This window comes from Apteryx rowi, unplaced genomic scaffold (assembly GCF_003343035.1).
Source record: "Apteryx rowi isolate R43461 unplaced genomic scaffold, aptRow1 scaffold_794, whole genome shotgun sequence".
NCBI lineage: Eukaryota > Metazoa > Chordata > Aves > Apterygiformes > Apterygidae > Apteryx > Apteryx rowi.
The window spans coordinates 17,980-41,154 of record NW_020451087.1 but is presented as its reverse complement, the minus strand read 5'-3'; the positions used below and the strand labels follow the sequence as shown (position 1 = coordinate 41,154).

Below are 23,175 nucleotides of genomic sequence, written 5' to 3'. Positions count from 1 at the left end.
AGTCAACTAAAGGAGAGGTTTTATATATGCTTGACAAAAAGAAGTTACAGTGTGAGCTCCCACCTCAACGGCATAAGATGATCCACACAGGAGCTTGACTTCAAGATACAAATCACTCAAAAACCCGGCTGCTTGAACTCTACTGCTCAAGGAAATGCTTGTTTTATATTGCATGAATCTCTATCAAATGCAAACACAATCATGGCAACCTGGACACCTTCCTCAGCTATGGCTCCCCACTCTCCCTGCTGAATTAAGTTGTCCGTCTGTCACCCATATCTTTGCAAAACTCGTCTTTCTATTCAATCACTAATCCAAGCTTTGAGAATAAAGCAGAATTATGTCAGGCATTTCCAATGCACCACTAAACAAGTATAATTATGTTTTATTACTCAAGAGACCGAAGATTATACACACACTAAATCTGTCCCGGGGTCAAGAGGAAGATTCAGATTGTATGGTTTCAAGTATCATTTTAAAGAATAAAATGATTTCTACCCTCTCCTCAGCAGTCAATACCCAAACAAAAGTGACCATCACAGATAAGTTTTAAACGAAAAGCACGCAAAAAGCTACGAAAAATAAATCAAAAATCTAAGGTGGTATAAAAATGGAACGGGCACTGTTTGCACAGTTTTCAAACACAGGGAGCAAAGATAGCCCCAACTAACCCGAGTAACATTTGTTTGCTTTTCCAAAGATAAATCACTCAACTTCGTACACCTATACTTGGAACTAATTTTAGACACCAAAGTTTTAGACACCAAAAATATTTTGTCCAGTGTATAGAATCAAAACAAAACAAAAATGTGTAAAATCATTTCTACAGAAACCACTGAAACTTCCAATTCTGGGTGCACTACAACCATCGACACAACAGTCATTTAAAAAGGGAAGGAGGGAGAAAAGAAAAAAAGAACGTGTGGTAGCCTACTCCCTGTAAGCCCTGCCATTATCGAGTATCTTCTTTTGAATCTCATGAACCAAACTGCCTTATGAAAAATCTATTACCAAGCGACAAGAGGGCATTTTAAGTAACAGTGAAGGGAGCTTTAGTCCCCTAACTTTTGCCAAAGTTAACTTATTTTAAATACATTTTTTTAATGAAAAAAATAAGCTTTGAAGCATAGAGCAAGCATAAATAGATTCAGTAACATTTTCCCAGGTTTTCAGGGATCTTTCAAGTCCTTCTGGATTGTTAAGACCTAAATATTTCAGAATAACTTCATACAATAATAAAAAATTTTAAAAAAATCAGAATTCAACTACCCTGTCCAGTATATCCGAAATACTTTAAGTATTCAGGATACTCTGTCCACATTAATTCTTTACAAACTTTGTGCTTTTAGACCCGTGTCTCTGTCTTCGAGCTCTGCTCCTATCTGTTGTCTTCTCCGATTCTCATGCCCCAAGATACAGAAATCCCTACAACTTTGCCAGAAAAAGCAAATGAAATAACCCAAGAGTTTTGTGACAAATGCATGCTCAGAGCAGACTGCTATCCAAAAGGCACGCTGCTGCTCTCTATAAAATCCAACCATTACTTTCGTATCAAAAAAGATCCTATCCATTATAGTTACAAAAGGATAAACCATGCCATAAAGAAAACTTTCCATAACGATGGCTGATGATAAAAAAATTGTAACATTAAGGCAAGCAAAAGCCCACCCCAATTCCTTCTTCCTCAGCAAATCCTATACTATCCTGCCAGCTAGAAGATTTCTGTAACAGCAAAAATGTCCATGACAGAGAAGACTGCACCAAGAATCACCTAATGGAGTGGGACTGGAATAAAACAAAACAGACACACAACTATAGAAAACTAAAAGAAAAAAAAAACTGCTACATGGAGAAAAGTATTTCCATTTATATAAAAATACTTGTGATCAACTACCATTTGAATTCTCCTCATGATTAAAAGTTAAAATGAGGCCTAAAGGAAGTAAGACCTAGAATTGATTATACCAGATCTGAAGACTTTAAAACTTAGATCTATTAGAAAACATTCATTTGATTAAAGAAATTTGCAAGGTTCTTGCACAAATCAGTATGTCACACCCTCACAATTTCATTTATCATACAAGAACATTATTCAAAACATTGTTAGCTGAAATTAAGCATCTTTATTTGTATATYGAGACAGTCAGCTAGTTTTATGAAATTCATATGTAGGAAGAATATTTTTCCCTTTCCATTACTTGATGAAGATTATTTTCAAGTATACATGACTATGCTTATAACCTCTATCCTAAATTTTAAAAAACAGAATCTATGTAACAAATATTCCATATAATACAAACCCAGTCTGTCTGTCTATTTTTTTATTGGTGTCAAGTATAACTTCAAAATTAATTTTACTCCAAGTTTTTCAGTGCTACTCACTATTGAAGTTACTTATTAGAGATCACTAAAATCTAATAAAAGAGAAACATTTTACCAAACCAAAAAAAGATCCACAATCATGGTTTAATGGGTCTTAGATAATAAATGTGTCATCACATTCAATATTATCAAATCATTTTAATAACCTATTTAATCACCTATCGCCTTTAAAAAAAAATGCATTCAACGCATTATATACACCGACTTTTTGTTGCAGTAACAGAATGAGGTAACAGAAGAAAAATTAATTTCAATGAAAAATGACAACAGATTTCCAGGATAGTGGATCTTAGGCTTTGAAATTATGCATAAATATTACATGATTCTGAGAATTAACTCTGTACCATAGCTAGAAGAGGGAGATACCCCATCAATTCAGAACATAAAACAGTTGCAATAATGTTGCTTAGAATCAAGAATCCTATTTAAAAATTATGGAGACTATGGAACTGAAAATATTGAATGGTGTGCTTATTTGCAGTATTTAAATAATTGTGTGCCTTAGAAGTTACTTCCAATATTAAAAAGTTGATGGTCTAAAGGTACATAAGACTAGCTGGGAACAAAAGGAAAGCTACAGGTATTATAACCTCTCCAATGGCTAAAAACTATACTACTGCCAAATAAAATTCACCTCTAGCACAGGATCTCATTTATATAATTTTTTAAGTCTAAGAAAAGTCCAATTAAGTAATCATCATGCATATAATATATTTCAAATAAATCTGAATAATGTATTAAAGTGCATAAGCCTTACACAGGAAGTTGTGGACAGCAGTATAAAGCTTTAAACTAAGATAAAATAAGAACATTATGCAAATTGAATAGGAAAATAAGTAATTTCTTAGTGATAAAACAGCAAAAACTCACGCATTTAAAATGACCTCTTCTTTTTAATTCTAAAGGTCAATAATAAGCATAGCAGAAAAGAGACATATCAGTTGAGGGAATTGCACTTTTTTTGAGAGAGAGAGAGAGAGAGAGAGAGAGAGAGATTTTATCCACACATAGTTTGTAAGACTGTGAAGCCATAAGTGTGTATTGGAAGATGGGAACTGCAAAAATAGTATCAGTTCCACACACGGATTTAAGATTAACTCAGCTATGTGTTAACTGAATTATATTTTTATCTCAACATAATTTAAGCAAAACAGACAACCTGGATGAAATTTAGATTAAAAGCATCCAAGATATTATGAGTAAATATTGAAAAGGGAATGTTCCTCACAAAAGGAGGAACAAGACATCTTTGGTTCTGTGGCTATGAACAGTTGAAGCTGAAAGTGTCAGACTATGAGGATATAAAAGCAAAGGTATAAAGAAGAATGCAAGAAAAAATTCAAGCCAGTTACAGGGAGTTAAGAAAGGATGTGGCCAATAACGTCTGAGAGATTTAACAGTAGCTGCATACATACACATTTTTAATCTTGTGTCAAATACACTGGAGGACAAGCTAAGGAACCTTGCATTTACCTCTTCATAGGATAAGCACATATAAGCAGTGATGACTGTGTAGACAACAAACTGTTAATTAACATACGTGGCACATCCAGTATCCTAAAAATTTTACCAGTTGACAACGACTAATAACCAAGAAAATCGTAAGAAAATCATTTGTGGATTACACTGAGAATTATGGGGAAAAAAAGCAAGCAAGTGTTACAAATCCATTGGTCAAAAGAATTGCTATGTTCTTAGACATTCTTTCCTGTAACTTTATGAATGGTTGTGTAATATAATTTGAGAGGTGATGAAGGAAAAAAATCTTTGATAGTCTTAGTAATTAAACAGCGAATGTTCGTGGGCAAGGACAACATAATAAGTCATCACCAGTATCGGTCAAAAGTAGTTCTAAGTTAGCATAGCTTTCCTCATCCCTTGGTGATGATACCAACAGACGTTACAGCAAATTATAAAGTACGCTGCTATCTATACTCAAATTTCAGATTTGAGCAGTCTAACCCTTGAGAATTAAATACAAAGTTAAAAAAAAAAAGTTCTTGCTCACTATAAAAGAACTTTTTAATAAGCTTAATTGGCACCATCACTTTTCTTCATTAGAATGGAACAATTTCTTTCAGTATTACAAAACGAACAGAGTAAGATAGCATCTAATATAGTTTCTTCATCTCTTGCCAAATGTTTCCAGTACAGAAGCCCAAAGTTTAATGATTTTAATTAATCGGATGTTTATAAGTGATGAGCATTTACTCTTCTCACTGAAGCCAATAAGAGTTACTAAAGCTGGGCAGCTTTGAATGTAAGGCCAATTCAGTTACAAATTTTGGTAACTAATTTTAGATGCCTATATTTGAAACTGTTGGTCTCTCTGAATTTACATCTCTCCAGTGAGAGCACATCTATCATTCCAAAATTCAAATCTTTTCAAACGGATACCCACAATGCATAGACTTATTTTGCTTTCATGTAGTGCTGTGGGGGCACATGGTGCTACACAGTAACAGAATGTGCCAATTCCCTACCAAATCTCTACCCCAAAGAGCTGAGAGGGCACAAGCTGTAAAGCACAGGAAATGCAAAACACAACACAACACAGACAGAATGACAAGTGGTTATTATACTGAAATGCGTTACAAAATAGGTGGATTTTCAGGAGTTTTTCTGAAGGAGGATAGTGAAGGATCTTTACGTACGTTAATTGGGAGGCTGTTCCATGTGTAGGAGGCAGCGTGGAAAAAGACACAAAGTTGGGAGTGAGCAAAAGAGACAAAAGGGGAATTTAAGAGTGATGCTTGGGAGGTGCTGACGGTAAAGAAAATGAGGACCAAGGTTAAGCCAGAACCAAGAGTGCCTTGAATATGGCTAACTTTATGCAAAGGGGGGGGGGGGGGAATCCTGTAAAGGCTTAAGAAGCAAGGAAACATGGGCAAGTATACAGAAAGGGAAAATGATTTGTGTAGCATGTTCCATAGAAAAAAGTAAAGAGAGTTAAGAAGTGGGAGACCAGTTCACACCAAATAACTAGTGTAACAAACATTCAATCTCAAATAATAGAAAAGAATTAACTATACTGAGATTATTACCAAAACCTAGCCAGATGTAGGGAGTGGTAAGAACATCAGATTGCAGTGATTCTTTACCTAAGGCTGTTAAATCATGTGCAAAATCACCACATAACATAAAAACCGCATGCCCAAAATAAATTCAAATGGAAAAGGTTAGAAAAAAAGGGGTTTTAAACCTGCCACTCAACATAGCAGTAAAATTTTTGGTAGTTGCTGTATAAAATGAGTAAACTCAATTGATGCACAAATAAATTAAATTCTGTCCATATAGAGCTTTATGCTGTTGCATTCCTATTCATCATCTCTGTCATCATTTGTGGGAAATACACAAACTCTCAGTGTACACTGAACTTTGATGAAGAAAACTTTAAAAATGCAAAGCCGCTACCATACAAGAGAAATCAAATTAAACAATTTTTAAGCATATGAAGGATGATGAAATCTCATAACCTGATTTGTCCTGGGCCAAGTAGCTTTTTACGTGGTCTAAGTTTACTTACTTCCAGATTACAATTTGATTTGTGTCGCTGAGAAGTACGTATGCATCAGCTATTGAAAGCTAAATATAAATAATTGAGCAATTTGTCAGTAACATCAGTAATGGCAACTTTTATACTACTGAAGCCTTAAAAAACAATAATATTATCACTTGGCCTTCTTGCCAATATTTTCAAAGGAATTATAAACACATTTATTACTCTTAGCAAGTGTTTGATATCTCTTGGGCTTAAACCAAAACCCAGGTTCAAGCATCTTCCATCTTACTGATAGGTATAGAGCTTGAAATAAATAAATAAATAAATAAATAAATAAATGAGTTCAACTCAGATGTCACTGATGCTTACCTCTAGAACAGATAAAATCAAACCCTATCACACTCTGCTGGAAACTTGAAAATTGACATTTAAGTCTCTACTCCTTTTCCATATAGTGATAGCATATCAGTAGGCCCAATTAGCCAGTGCTTACTTTATTTTCATCCCTCTCATACCAATGACCCAAATTCACCAGTTAAAATTAATGATTGAATGTTGGTCACTTCCATGACATCTCAGGGAAAGGAGTCAGTAAAGCAGTCTCTTGCCCTCTCTGTTACCTCTTTTTGTAAGCCATAGGCAAAAGAAAATTCTAAAGACATTTCTAATCTCTATTTTAATAGATCTCAATTTAGGAATACTTTCTTTAACTCCATCTAAATTTTCTAGGCAAACTCTGTTTTGGCTTAAAAATGGAATCTGACATTTTAAAAATTCTCCGTAGCCTTTTGTAGGTTTCAAAGGGAAGATCAAAGTAGACTGAGAACAGCATGGCAGTTAGACCCTTAATTACAGGGCAAAAGAATTACGTATCTCTGCGTTATATGAAGGTACATCACGCACACCTCAGTTGGTTCAAGCTCGTATTACACTATCTCAAACACTCGGGCAAATTTGTACTTACCCACAAGTCATGTTCAGCATAGTCAAACAGCAGCCAAACCTTTCTGTCGCTGTGAGAAAGGAAAACCTTCTGTAACGCAATCACGTTAGGGTGCTTCAGTTCTCGTAAAAGCTGCAAAGAAACAGGAAAAAGAAAATTGTTATTTCTGTACTTGCTAAAAACAAACAAAACCAACCAACCAAACACCAGGTGTCTTACCACAACTAAACAAACAAGTAATTCAGGCCATACCGTAGCCATGCAAGCAGCTCCCAAGAAAGCAAGGGTGCAGCTACACAAACCAACTGCTGAGTGTTCGTTAACATAAATCTATTGCCTGTGAGCAGTCACCACTGCAACTGCTTGAATGCATACTCTACCCGGGATAAATGCAAGTTAGCTCAGGCTTCTTTCAAAGAGGAGCAACCAACACAGATTTATTCTGGGTTTAAAAACACACAAGCAGACAATTATGGCAGATACTAAGGATGAAGATCCATTAGTTTCTGTCTCAGTAACTTATTCACCTAGCTCAATCTTAAAACAGGCTCTAGAAAAAAAAAAAAAGATGCCAGCGATTCAACACATTATCTTCAAAAAGTCAAAATTAGGAGGTTTAAGAGCCTCCATTGTGCAGGTTCATTGCTCTACAAACAGAGCTGACCACCACGAGCTACGCTTCCCCCTTTCCCACTCTCAACACACCCCCAAAAAATAAGAAGTTATTTCAGACAGCATACAGGGCATGTTGCGTGCTTCCTCAGTTGACATAGCTGTAGGTCCATACCTAAGCCCACGGGTGCATAGTCATGTATTTATCTCACGTTTTATCTTAAAGTAAAAACCGTTGTGGCACACAAACATAACAGTTCTCTTGTTAAAGAAACATCCTTATGGTTACCAAGGTGAACATCAGAATATAAAAGTGCCAGAACAAAGCCTGTGCAACTGTACTGTTCTCCAATTGTTGGTAAGCACAATACGGTGTTTGATTACCGCACAATTATCGCATTTCCTTTTGCATGGGATCCCTGCTTTACTCGCATGGGAGTCTGCAGAGCTCTCGCTCCCAAAGCGGGAAGGGCATTTCCAAGAAAAGCTTACCAAAACCCGTTAGGAAATATTATTCTTAGCCTTGTTCTCAGCAGTATCTGAGCCATTATGATTCATATTTAAGATAAGTACAGAGGCAAACCGGAGAAGGCCGACCATTTCAGCCCAAACAGTGAAGTCTGCCACGGTCACGTGAAAATAAAGTGGCATCTCACACAGAAACTACCGAGCAACTTCAAAAGCAACCAGTGCTGCCTACGACAACAGTACCCAAGGCATCAGATACCGGGTGACTGGGATTTGAACCTTATCGTAAATAAGAAACAAGCCCTTATTTGTAYTGAGAAGGGCGATCACCTTCAAGATGCCCACGAGGCAGAAAACAGAGATAAAGGCTCCCATATGAAAGACTGAAGCTGATGGAGTCACAGCACGTCAGCTGAGACATGGTACGCGAGCGCGTGATCTCGGCTCTCGGCAGATACATTCGGCAGCACGAGGGAGGTGCGTAGCTGTTGTCGGAGCCCCAAAGCAAAGACGGAGGGAACGGCAACGTTGGGAAGAGGAAGCCAACGCAAAGTCCTCGCCACGTAGGGCTGAGGCGCTCTCATCTCCATCTGCAGGAGTTAAAGGCAGTCAGGTCTCAGACCTTTTGACTGACGCAATTTCTTTAAATAAGAGCCATTATTAATAGATAAGGAATAGCCACAGCAGCGTTGAGATTTCTGCAGCTAACGATTAAAACTTCTGACGCTCCTAAAAGCGTAAAGCTACAACCTGGGTACTCATACACTAACACTACCCACCCTTCTTTTAATGGTTGTTTCAGCTACTGTTCAGTAATCCAGCAACCAGGATTAGCGCTGCACGCCAGCAAGCCCCAGTCTCCCGGCTCCTACACCCGTAATTAGCCGGCACATGAAAGCGTGCCCAGCTGCTGAAGTCACCCCGCGGCCAGATGAGTTCAGCGCTCCGCAGGAGCCACCAAGCGATGCTTGCAAAAGTACCGCGCTCTCGCAGGGCTGGGTTTTAAGATATCGCCTTCACAGCAGTGATTGATCACTTCTGTTTTATCTGAAAATTGCTTGCATCTGCAGCACGACAGCTATATAAGTTACCGGGCATCAGTTTGTAACGGTGAGTCAGTAAACAGAGTATGTTACCAGGCACATTTGAGAGAGAGGTCTTCCTTTTTTTTTTTTTCACTTTACAGAAGAAGACACAAGATGCTGATTTTATGGGAAAAAAAATTAAGGAACAGGATTAATTTTAATTTATATTCTCCTTTGGCCATACAGGTATCTGCCAAGATAAGAGATCTCCTAAATATTATTACAAATGCTTAAATCTATTCCAGTTTTCCAGCAAACTGAATCATTTAAATGCTTTTTGTACCATGCAGGAAATGATTTCTTTCTTTTGTTTCTTCCTCTCCTTAATGTTAAGGATTTCTACCTCTAACGAGAGAAGTTGCTGCCTATTGAACTGAACAATAGTCATTTCCAGGTATCATTTATGTGATATATTAAAATCATTTAAATTCACTTAACAAGTAGTAATATTAACTTACAGAACTCTAGACTAATACAAATTCAGAGATTAAGAAAAAAAAATTAGAAGCATCACATAAAATCTCTATTGGAAAGTAGTTTTTACTATTACTAAAAACATTGAAATATAACAACTTTTCAATCTATTGAAGCCTGTCCTAGGGAGATTTTAGAGTTCTTTATGTTTTAGTGCGCTAATGAGCCTATCGTTGGCAGCATATATCATGACAACAGAATGCTCTGACATGTTCAGAAAATTTTTAAAGTAGGAAAAGTCTTATAGCAGACACATTATTAGATTTTTTTTAATTATCATTAAATTTTCCTTAAAGACACTATTTGCAGCAATCTGGATATAAAATAATTCTAACTTCTTTAAAAAAATGAAACAAAGCATTCTCTTAAAACAATTAAAAACTCTTCAGAAGAAAAAAACAGCTAGAGAGAATATATCAAATGCTAGCATATAATAAACAAGGTAACAGAAATACTATGTACAGCATAGGAATATAAAAGAGTGCCTGAAGTTCTCTGCATTAACTGAAAGACACTATACAAAAAGGAGCCAGGAATATGTGAATATTCTGGAATTCTAAGGAGCAACACTGTTAGTGTCACTCCAAATTTTACATAGCAGCGGTCACCTATCAGAGCAGCTTGATTAATAAATGAAACCTGCAAGGCAAAAAAAAGTGTCATGAAAAAGGAAGATGCTTTCACATTAAAAATGGCAAATTTACTATTCAAAATGACAATAATATATATTCTCTTAAAATGGGTAAACTATTTTTAATTCATCTTTTTCCTCTTTTGATTCAACATGGATGAAACAACAAACATCCTTATCAAAAGCCAGAATTTTTCCACATGGCCAGAATCAAACCGTTAGTGGTATGATCTTAAACATCAACTTTTATAAAAAGCATTGGGAAGCACTAAGTTAGTTTTATACTACCTGGGTTGAGCATCTGACATAAAATGTACACATCTGACCTTAAGCTGAAGAATAGAGTACTATAAGGCAACAGAGAAAATGGCCTCTGTAAAATGGTATTACACTGTATTTTACAGCTACTGAATGACTGTTTATAGCTGCAATTGTAGATGGAAAAAGCTCCCACCAATTAATAAGAGTTTGTTTGTGCATGTTACAGAAGCACATGCTACCTGCCCATTTTTCAAGTCTGTTCTGCTCTTAAAGCAAATTAACATTCCTAAAGAATTTCAAGAGGCTACTGAGTAATTTTTCTAAACTCAGTTGTAAATTAACAGATTAAAAGCAATCAGCTTAATTTTTAAACTTGCTATCCATGAGATCATGAGATGTTCCCAATACCGTAACCATAGCAGCGGCAGCAGCAGCCTTGTAAACACAGTGTATTTTCTGCTTAAGAACAGCAGTTATAAAACAAGACACTACACATAAAATCTTACAAAAATACGTATTACCCAACAGTTATGTTTAAGAGGACACTCATAATTTAATACAGAATGTTTACAGAACTGATTCCCTGAGTTAAATTCATTTTATATTTTTAATCAGACACTGACCAATACTAGAGATAGACTGAAAATTTGTCAAATCCTATTATTCCATCTTACAGTATGTAATAGGAAATACTTGGAAGTTATCATTAAGAATATTTAAGTTAGTTTTTTAATCTTATTTATAGATTCTGTGCTCCAACAGATGAACAAATATGGGAAGACAACTCAATTTTTGTTACTCTCACTTGTCTATTTTAAGCAAATACTTGCAGTAGTTTTCATGAATAGTCATTTTGGAAGTGCTTTGGTAGTTTTAGCAAATAATGGGTCTTTATACCTTCTTTTTTTACTGAACCACAACCCTAATGTAACAGTAGGCCATAAGAAACTTCATGTAAAATGGAAGTTTCGAATGCAAAGAAGTAGCACATGATGCAAAATGGAATATTTTAAAGACTTTGTTACACTCTGGGAGTCAAGAGTATTGATCCCAGTGGCAGGAGCTGGACCAGGGCAGTGCTGTCTTTAGAGTCCTAACACCCTGCACCAAGAACAGGAGCTCTGCCCTACCAAAACTCACCTTGCAATAGCGCTAGACACCAGCCAGAAGAGATCAGAAACTATAGCTTGGGGTAAAAGTGACCAGCATGAGAGTCACAAACAGAAATTTTATTTTTAGTCATAAATCTTACTAATCTCCCCTAGAGAGGAGAAGAGAGGGTGACCACAGGGTCAGGTGAGCCTGGGTACTCACAGGTGTTTAAAGAGTGGAAATGAGGGGAAGCATTCAAAGAAAGCACTGAGATGACATAATCAAAAAGGAAAAAAGGACCAGGGGGGAACAACATAGAAATCAAGAGATGACAAAGTTGAGACAAGTGTACCAGAGACAACTATTGACCTAAGATTTAGCTAAAAAGAAATTACCCACTTTGGAAGAAGCGTTTTCATTTAAGCAGAGTGGAGGAAGCCAATAACGTGGAAGCACAAAGACGTATTTAAAGCCATTTACATCACGATTATATCAACTATATACCCTAACATCTTTTATGTTTTATTAGAAATTTGTCAATATTTAACTGCTACGCCAACCTTTTACCTGTATTGTCACTAGTATTTTTCTAAACAGTTTCATAACTATGCATTGCATGAAAGGAAGCCAAGGTAGCATCTAGTTCTTTAATCAACTCCAATCTTGAAAATAAAGGCATAACTCATCACATTGAATTTGCTACTTGTTGGGAATGAAACTCATCTGAAATTTGTTGAATAAAGGAGAAGAAATAATTCTTAAATATATTAGCCAAACAGGAGACTGGGGGGGGGGGGGTCAGGGGGTCATAAGACTACAGTGAAATGCATTGAGATAAGACTTTAGCTTAGTCAAATGCCTCACCACGGTTTCACCCTGCTGCTTCTGTTATTCATTTGATTAGCTGTCACATGCCAAATCTCTCTAACAGTTAAGCCATGCACCATTTTCTGCAACAGCTGTATGTCAGTCCCTCACCAGGAGCACACTCCACAAAATGTGCATTTCAGCTGCACCAAGAATCCCAGGCACAAGAGGGATGTTAAATCACTGTCTACAGCTTTTCTGCACCACAGATTGCTGCATGAACTTTAAGAATAGAAAATGGAAGAAAGAAGCGTAGCTGTAATACTGGTTTTCTTAGATCTTGTGCAGAAGTAAGTCATCTTGGAGACTTGGGTTAATTCAAGTCCAAAGCCAGAAACAAGAACCTAATACCCTGTTGTAGTGTATTACATTCCAGTGTATTTGACCACATTTTATAACAAGATAAAAACCTGAATGTAAGAAGAACCCGCAACTATTAGAATTTATTACCAACAGAACATAGCATCATACTTTAATAGTACTTTAGCCTATTATTCCTCTAAAATTTAACTTCCATTATACTAAACATGCAATAAAATGCTAATAAAAAATTGTCTCAAGTGAGTAGCAGTATATTTCTTTCTTGGTAACAGCATACAAAGCAGTTGAGGCAGAAAGTCATTGAGTAAGGCTGTCCTGTACAGTGTCTGCCTTCTAAACTCATTTTTTATTTTCTAACTATTTTCCGGTCAAGAGAACTGTACAAGTGCCTTTGCTTGTCACGGCTTTTAGTGCTTAGCTCCAATTTTAAAATGTTGCATTTGGATAGCCCAGACAGCATGAAACAGCCTGTAGGATTCCTGGCAGCGACACAGCATACGTAGAATAGTTAGTAACTTCCTCTGCTATCTCTTGAATGCTCATTCAGCATTGAGGATTTCCCTTATAAGTGAATGTCTCTTATCCCAAGGGAGCAGTGGGGATCAGGACAGGAAAGTCTGTGATGTCTGAGGAGAAGTTAAGCTGACCACAGAACTGGTACAGAAGCCTAAAACGCTGAAAATCCGATGAGTCGGAAGTCAAGCTGAGTTCGGCTGAAAAGTGAAAATAAACACAAAAGATTCTCCAGGCAAAGAGAGAAAGAACGCAGGAGGTTGTGCAAGCTCAGGAATAAGAGAGCGAAGTGGAATATAATATAGTTTAAAGATGAATTCAAGAGCTAAAATATTTTACTTCAGTTTTAAATGACAACTGTGATACTGACCATGGAAACAAAGAACGTACAGATAACGGAAGATAAGTAGGAATCAGCACAAGTCAGATACAAGCAAAACTCAGGCCAGGGTGGTATCGTATGATTAGCAAACACAGCACATACATTTATAAAGGAGACTACAGGAGACACGGCACTTGTGGACCTGTTAATGCAAGAAAAGTGTCGTGCAAAGTTTTAAAAAACGTTTTGAAACAACAATAAAGAAATGAAGAAAAATGCCTTAAAAACATCAAACTGACCTGATTTTCTTCTCTGATAACTAATTTTCTACACAACTGGAAGATTCGTGTTCAAATTTCAGCTTTATAAAAAGCATTTGGTATTTTGTGAGACGGGAAGGCTGGCAGCTGGAAGAGCTTTGAGGCGAGCAAGAAACTACCTAAGACGACAGGTGACAATGGAAAACGTTTCAAAGTAAAATAGTCCTGTATGGAAAATATTTGTGGAGTTATCACAGAACTGGTATTGTGATTATTAAGAAAACCCATCTTAGCACCAAAATCATGATGGTGGTAATGAAATTATCCGATGAAATAAAGGTAATTTATTCTCGATGAAGAAAAGGAGTGTGGTAACACATACTCTTTTATGAATCTTTATGCTATGACTGAGTAATGAAAGGGTAACAAAATGTGATTAAATTAACAGGACAACATCTGAATTCATGCACTTAACAAACTAAGTAAGAATTTCTATGACAGACTGAGAAGTCATCAGGTGTAAGAGACAAATGAGGTGGCAGAGTTGGATGAATATAAACCAACAAAGTGATAAGGAAATTAAGAGGGTAAATCTGATCTTAGATATACTCGTTGAGTATTTACAAGAGGGAAGGGGATGTACCGATATAAATTCATAAAAAATCTTCCATGATGTCATTTTAAATGCCATAGTTTTACTTACCTATGCTCAACATCACCCCCCACCCCCCCCCCCCCAAAAAAAAAGATTAACTCTCCCTGAAAAAGGCAAAGGGTGGTCAAAGCAGCAAACAACCTGTCCTTTGATGGGGAGGAAAAAGCTTATCCCATTACTGTAACAAATCAAATATTGAAAGAAAATAAGATTGACATCCACTAAAATACAAACGTGTGAGCAGTAAAGACAGACATAATTAAGCTAAAGGGCAGTGATGATACAAGAACAAGCACATACAATTGATAACAGATAAATTTATCTTGGAAGACGGTGTCTCATAATAGGAACAGTGACAATGTCTACGCAGTACTGTGTTTTTATAAAAACTTTCATAAAAGGTGGGTTTGGTGGGGTTTTATTGATCATCTCTAGCAGATGGAAAAAAAAAAGTCACCTACTGATAGCTAGCTCCAGAGTAATTTGTTTTAAACTTTGACCTTATCCTACAGATTGGCTATCACTATACTATGCGAGTAACTTCTATGTGAAATAGGCTAGCAACTATGAAGACTCTTGATCTTTAGAGGTATAGAAAGTTACGCTTTTTTTCCCCACAGAAAAAGACAGCTTCTGTGAGAAGGAGGGAGGAGAGTTATGCTGTTACTAATGTAAAGAGAATGATCAAATATGAAGGTGTTCAGCACTCTGAAAGATGATCAGGCAGTAGATTCATCAAGGAGGTGTCTTAACTCTCATATAAAAATACATTTTCACCGTAGGTTAAACGATGCTTTGCTGCTACACACCTACACAAGCAGAGTGAGGACAGACGCTTTCCTCTCACCGTAAGGTAAAATGAGAGAAAAAAAAAAAAACAGAGAAAACAGAAAGACATATAAACACTACTATCTACACTAGTAAATCCTGCAGTAAACATGTATTTCTGTGTCAGTGAAGACAAAGCCATAATCACCTTCAGAATGTTATTTTAAGGCCAGATCACCTCATCTCAGAGGTGTTCCTATCTTCACATGCTTTATTCAGTCTTTTGATCTACATAGCTAATCTGCTCTGGAACAACCTTGGTAGCTTCTTTGATGGAAATGCAATCTGTAATGTATTTAACTGCTTTCATGATTAGAACCAAAACCTTAAATTGGCAGAGACATGGATCAGAAGTTATAGGAGAAACCAAAGCATAAGCTCAACTGCTCATAAAAGCAACTGTACATTGCAGAATTTGTGAAGCCCTGTTCTTCTCGTGTGATGTGCAGATTCAAAGCCTCTGGGGTCACTGAAGTTGGTTTTAAATTGAAGCTAGGATTTTCAAAGGAACCTAGAGATCATCATTTTACTCCTACAGAAACTCTTGAAAAAAGCCAGCCTATTTAGATGTTATTAATCAAGACTAGCTCCTCTCCTCCCTTTTATTACTATCATTCTTTTCCCATGGACCCTCGGATGCCTAACACCATACTGAGCTCATGCTGCAGCTTTTCCCTCAGGGAACTAATTTGGGCCTCACTCAAAATAAAAAATAAAAATAGGCAGCCATTAATTTGACTCGTAAGAACAGTCCTTGGTTAACTTGAAACTACGCTACAGATCCTGAAGTTATCAGGAGAGGAAAAAAGACGGGAACCCAAACAGCATATTAGTCTAAACAGCTACTTAACATTCAGCTTTGTTTAGTGATCCGATTGCTTCCTACATTTGGGACTTTCCAGCCTGGATTCCCCTTTCTAGGTGTAGAAATTTCACTTACAGAGCAACTGCACAGCCAAAATCAGAAGTCTTTGCTCATGGATAGGTTCAAGCTGAAGTGCTGTGAAGGGTCCGCGCATCAGTCCATACAGCTGGAGCCTACAGCTGGACCCTGTCTATGGCAAGGACATGAGCACAAGGTCTCACAAAAAGATCTAGGCACCATATAAAATAGACGGGGGGAGTCCAAAGAACCTTAAGTTCAATACTGAAGTGGCAACTTCAGCTCCATTCCAGAGGGGACATGTCCCTCATATACTGGTCTGTTGAAGCCCTATCCTCGGACAGTCTTTGGCAAGCAAAAACAAGATGGGGAGACAGACTAAAAGGCCAAAACTACCACTGGCAGTCTCACATGGGCTGCCCCGAGGTCTGTCTCAGCTTACATGGCACATACTAAAGGAAAACAAACAAGCTAAAATATTCCAAAGCCTGACTTCAGGCAGACTTTCTTGTTCCCTCTAATTCTTATCCTTATACAAGAAGTCTATCTTCAGTTTTACTCAAAGCAGTCCTTCAATATAAAAACATCCAAGTCTGATCTTCAATGTTTTCCTTTCTTCAGGCTTCCATCTATTTAAGCAGACAGTCCTGTCCTGGTCCCGGTCCACCACCACCACCAAGTACGAGGAGTCCAAACCTCCACAAGATTTAAAAAAAAAAATTTTTAAAGAAGGACATTGAACAGGGTTCTAGCTGGTAAACAGCGAAATGTCAGGATAGGAAAAGGACAAAACCACCACACCCTCCTCCTCCAACAAGCATTAAAAAAGTTATTTATTCTATAAATATTTTCATTTCAGGAGCTGAAAATGGTTTGGCATGGCTAAAGAACATTATTCTGAAACAAAAGCCTGGCAAAAAACTTTTCAAAAATAATACATTTTAACTAAAAGAAAATAAAACTAGGGTAACTGCATTTTTAATTCTTTGGGTTCAAATGGCTAAGCATTTTTATTTAAGAACAGAGGAAAAAAATACAAATATATTCATTCTTTTGATTTCTTAGTTAACAATATGGTATACTATTGCATGGACCTTTAAATAGAAAGAAAGGACTATTGTAAAATTACTGCCAAAATAAGAAAATTGTTAACTTTTAATACACCTATATAAGGAAATGCAGACATAAGGTTGTACAAAAATAATGACTTGGCTACAGTGTACATATTAAAGTGTAAGGTGGAGAGAAAAAAAAAAACACACAGGGATCACAGGCAGTGAAGATTGAATTTCTTTGTCTTCCTAAAGGAACCGTAGTTTTTGCAGTTTCAGGAACAAGTTTAGTTAAATCAATTGAAAGCAAATTTGCATTCTTGGACCAAAAAAAAAAACAAGGCACGTTTTTAATGGAAGCTTCAATTTATTTATTTATTTTATTTTTTAATTTTTTTTTAAATGAGATCTTATGCTCTCTTTTTTCTTAAAGGCAGCTTGGTAGTCAAACTGGTCAGTCTGTCACACAGAGTAACAATACAACCATCTTCCTCCCAATGGAAAGGCAAAGAAAATCTCTCCCTCTCTCTCAACTAAAAGGTATTTTTCTCCTTATTTGGTCGGCAACAAAATAAAAGAATATTCATGTACTTCAGTAATAACAACAACTAAATTGAAAACATCTAGTAGAAAGTAAACTGTTGAAAAGCAATAAGGAATGTTTGTCATTTCTGAAGATTTTAAAATATCCCAAATTCTCTTTTTGGTTGACTTGAAAAGAAATTTATTTTGTTACTGAAGAGAGAAAGAACTTTCCCATTAAGTAACAAAGCTACTTTAAGCTATATTAGAACAGTCTTCACAATTAAAAAAAAAGCGTCACTTTGTTAATATAGTTTTAAATTCTGAAGCAGCTTCATTTAATTTCACATACCTAAACATTCAATCTGTGTTTTTAAATTGCAGCTAGATTTACCCTTACAGGGTTTATTCTACTGTTTCAATGCTGTTTTTTTTTCCTGGCAACAAGCTACCCCTTAAGAATCCGATGGCTCTTGCACTACATTCCACACTGAATAAACAGTGCTGGTAATTGTTTTTTTCCAAAACACTTGGAGAAGGACAACTAACAAGATTGCACATCAATTCTGACCAATTGCCCTATTTTCAGAAAAGGTTCTCCTCAAGAAGACTTCAGAAAGATGCATGTTATTACACAAACCAGAGTCAGAGGAACAGTGTTTCTGCTTTTGTAAGTTCATAAAAGAGAAAAAAAAGAATGGTCAGATCTACAGGAGACAAACTAGTTCTATTTTTTTTTTTTTGACCACAAAATAACAGTGATGCATCAAAAGTATCTATTCAGCTACAAAACTGGCACTGAGTTCCTGTTTACAATAGTCCAGTGTGGCTTCCTAAAAACCTTGTAAGCAAAACTAAGGGGGGAGAGGGAGGAAGGGGGAGAAAAAGTCCAAAATATTTTAACATATATAACTGGAGCAAAAGAATGGCTAAGCAGTAGGCATATCCAGCCTGAATATATTTAATTATGCCACCATGCTGTTGCATCTCTCAACAGGCAATGAATTTCTAATGTATGCAAAGGATTGTGCAGCCACTTGCAATGCCATCCTGAAGGGAACTCCTGTCCTAAAGAGAAAATGCATTTGATTTCCTGCAGAAAAAAAAWATATATATATAGTTCTGCTGTAACCCACTAACATGGCAGACTATATATGTAGCTGTTCTTACTGTCCACCCTATACTTACTACGTTCATATATCAAAGCACCTCAACTTGGTTATATCTTGCAGTTGTACACACTGAGTATTTAACCATCTAAATGCAGAATTGTACAAGTTTATCAGCAATATTTATAAAAACTGTATGACTTCAAAGACTATTTAACACTTACTTAAAATAGCAGTAAGAAGAAAAAAACGCTTTCACCTTACATTCTACAAAGCAATACTCAAATACATGCGGCACTATCTTTTGGTTACTTTGGGTCACCACTTCCCTTAAGGCTGAATTGGCTTACAATCACTTTGTCACTTCTGCAAACTCACATTTCTGTTATTTTAAGTTTCTTAAYGCAGGCTTGCAAAGACAGCAATAAAATTAGCATTCTTGCTGTACATTATCAGATATTAATGAAATAAACCAGAGCTGCATATTTATCCATAAAAAAAAAAGTAAGATTTTTCAAAAATGTTCTACAAAGGACAAGCCTTCCTTAATACAAGATGGGACATTTTACATTTAATTTCTAGGACAAAGAAGGAGCATACTCAAGATTTCGAGGACTCATAAATAATAATCTGATTGTTTACAAAATACTTTCCCTTTATTTCTAAAGTTTACTTGTTGTTATTTTTTTATTATTAAATCAAATATTAACTTTGTGATACTCTTCCATTTTCCACAGTTTGTACATTACAAACTACACAGTACAAACCTATTACAAATCATTCAACAGTTATCATGAAAATAAAATCTAGATCCTGAAGAAACTTCCATCCAATGACTTCCTATATCCTATTACTGATAATGACACCGATTCCCAACTTGGTAAATGTTTGCTGTCAGACAGAAAAGTGCAACTCTTGGCCATTGATTTAAAAAAAACCACACATACCAACAATGCATTAAATTTTGGTTATAAAACRTTAAGGTGAGCCATACACACTGATTTTAAGTGATTATAATGGCCAGATCAGCGTGATTTTTCCCCCCCAATTTTGGAAACAGGTACTACAGGAGTTTGGTATCTACAGGTCCAGAATTAGTCTTCAGAATTGCTGGTTAAACACCAGCTCATCTTTTGGGGGTTTAAAGCAAAGCTTCCGGTGTCTCTGCTTTTGACACTGATGTTCACTCTCATATGGTATGAATATTCCCCTTATTTTGCTTCTGTATGGCCCCAGAGCACACCGAGGGTGACAACACCGCACTGCTCAACACCTCTCCCGCATCAATATCCGAGATGCGAAGCCTCTGCCAAAGCCACCTGTAAACTCCGGTCTGGGAGGGCTCCCTCAGACCACACGGGACGGAGGAACAAAACGGCCGGGAGATCACCAGCGGCTCCCTTTAATCTGACAGCTCGATAGCCAGAGCACTAGCACAAAGCAGGAAACCTGGACTCAATTTTCTCCTCTGTTTCACTGAACTACTGAATGAAAGGGAGCAGTGGGCTAAAAGGACAGCACTCAAGCACCCAAGACTTCATGAGAATATTTCTAGCAAATAGAGGTGACTCCCTGAAGCTTGAAGGAAGGTACTCCAGTCCTGGAAAGAGCCAGGAAATGTTGCACATGTAATGTAACTTAAATCCTATAGCGAGGTTAGACAGCTTCTCGAGTGTGCGTGCTGAATGGTATGAATCCAACTCTTCAGTATTTAACCCTATTTTGTATATAGGGCTCAGTGTCTTGTTCAAGGTGGAGAAATATGCTGTTGCTGAGTACTGTCACATCCAAGTCCTCAGCCTGCATGCAGTTGTTTTTCAGATACAAAAATACATAGGAATGTAAATCAGGTGTTATAGTTAGGCGACGGTCGAACAATAATTTAGGGTTTCTAATGCCAGTTAAAAAGGCAATAGTCACACAGTACAAAGTATTAATCCAATGTAAAACTCTCTCTTACAATTCAAACATGCTTGAAAACCTATGATGGCTTATCTTTGTATCCACTGGCTTTACACTGGATCAGGTATCATCTATCCTGCTGTCAACATAAAGCCAGGACAAATTCCATGTTCTATGCTCCAAATCGATAGAAATGAAATCAAGTGCCTGTGACCATTCTGGATCAAATTCCACACTGATGGCTGATCCAGCAACACAACAGCCACCTCCAGTCAGGATACAATTCTTTTAGGTCTTGTTTCCATGATGTTTAGTCATGGAAATAGTAGATTTTCCATGAAGCAGTAATACAGTTTTGTACATCTCACTAAGTTTTCACTAATAGGACTATGGGGCACAAATAATATGTATTTTCATATTTCAACATTAACAGAAAAATGACCTTCTTACAGGAGTTAGTGGAGAAAAAAAAAGAAAGCTTGATTATTCTTCATAAGTACTCACTCTACTTACTCCAGACTGGGAAGCAGGAGTTTAGACGATTCATTTACAGTACAAGTCTTCTTTAATGGGAAATTAAATCAAATTGGAGGTATGAATTCAAAACACATTAAGCATATTAAATCTCTCTTCCCTGTGTGAATCACATTAAAGCAACTTCAATTCTGAATGAGAGCATCCATTAAGTTTGATGTATTTCAACTAATGTTCTTTAATATCTTACTTCTAGTTAAACTAGCTAATAGATAAGCCTACAGTTGCAAGTATAAATTCAGTCCAGTATCAAGYTCTAAGCATGAAATTCTCCTGCAAAATTAAGTAGAGGGTGTGAATTTTTATTTTCTTAACTTCCTTTAATTTGGGTCCATTTAAAATAGCAAAAGTTTTGCACATAGTTTTACTATCTAGTTTCTTGCATATTGTTTCAGGATAACACTCACTTAAGAATACTACCCTTCTGGAGCTTTTATTTAAGAACTGTTACTGTCAACAGATTAATTACATTTATTTACAACAAACTCAATGCCTTCTTCTTGAAGGACAAGGCTAGAACGTTCTTAGTATTTATTAAAACAATTACCCATTAAGTTTGTTATGTTTTTGCTCACAGGTTTTCACTTCTTACCCAAATCTTCTGCAATCTTTTTAAATACACATTAGAGAAATTTAACGTGTGAAGCAAGCAAAAACAAGATGTTCATTGGCTGTCTCCCAAGTCATTAAACGCCTACCACAAGATTCCTCTCATACTCTCAGGACCATACAGACTGCAACTGGAAAAAAAAGTCAGTTTGTAGCACAAAAGACTGTTCGTTCTTCATTCTTCAGTTAAATGTGAGAAGTTCTAAGACAAGGCAATGAATGCAGTAAAACCAGTATTTTACCCCCCCCCCCAATAAGGGCTGAGACTTAGAAGGTGGCTTAATGTAATTTCCAAAATTTGATCAGAAAAGAGATGAAAATGTAAATGAGATACAGTAAATATGCTTTTATATCAACCCCATAAGGGCTCTGAATAACAATGGTTGACTAGGAAAGGTTTCGAAACTACAGCAGGTAAAATGAAGAAACCAATAACTAAATGGCTAATATTTACCACCAAGAGAGGGTAGGCAACTGGTGTTCTTCATTTAATCTTCCATGTAATATAACCTTTCTCTAAGTAAAACCTATGCAAGCAAATGGGTACTGAACTGATGTTTTGCCCAAGGCAGCAAAAGCAATGTGGCCCTGAAAACACCATACTATGAACACTCATGTTAGAATTTCTTCCCAAGAACTGAGTACAAATACTTTCCCAAATACTTTCCCAGATACTATGCAGCAATGAGTAACGGGAAGTCAAGACCTACAACTCAAGACCTACAACTGACTTCCAGACTTGGCATATCTCATTAATATGCAATTAGTGGTAACAAATAACATTTTTATCATCCCAACCAAAATGACAGAGTTCACTTATGTGCATCTTCTTTTTGGAATAACAACTTGAGACTTCCTGGAAAAAAATAAAATATGCACCTTTATTGTGTAAGAAACTTTCCTAACTTACTAATGTTATCACCTACTGTTAAGAATCCCTGAGACTACAGCAAGCCGCCTGCATTTCAGTTGCTCCTAACTTTGCCAAACTAATTGCTTGGGCTAAAATTTTCCAATCTGGACACCAGTGAAGTCTGATTGTTCACATAAATCATTTAGCTATTTCCAGGAACACCACTGCAGACAAAATATGTAATATATGTTCTTACTCAAAAAAAAATAAGAGCAGCTGCACTTGATTCAGACACCAGATTAATTTCAAGTCTGCTTACTATCCTGTCCCTGATGTAGCTGAGGCAAACGCCAAGGTTTGAAAGAACATGTGAAGCAGCACATAGACAGCATAAGCCTTTCAGGGTATACACATCACCTTCAAACAATCCAGCAGCTTAGGGACTTCATAAACAGAGCTTAAATCATGGCTCTTCACTGTTTTTGTCTGCTTTTC

General features: G+C 36.6%; 1 protein-coding gene across 1 annotated transcript in view; it reads right to left on the bottom strand.

The window, feature by feature from the left end:
* Positions 1–23,175, bottom strand: part of LOC112977041 (cyclin-dependent kinase 19) — a 103,991-nt gene that overhangs the window by 73,879 nt on the left and 6,937 nt on the right. Inside the window, exon 2 of the mRNA XM_026088901.1 lies at positions 6,849–6,959. The gene's annotated coding sequence lies outside the window, so the exon portion shown is untranslated. The remainder of the gene's footprint in view (positions 1–6,848; positions 6,960–23,175) is intronic.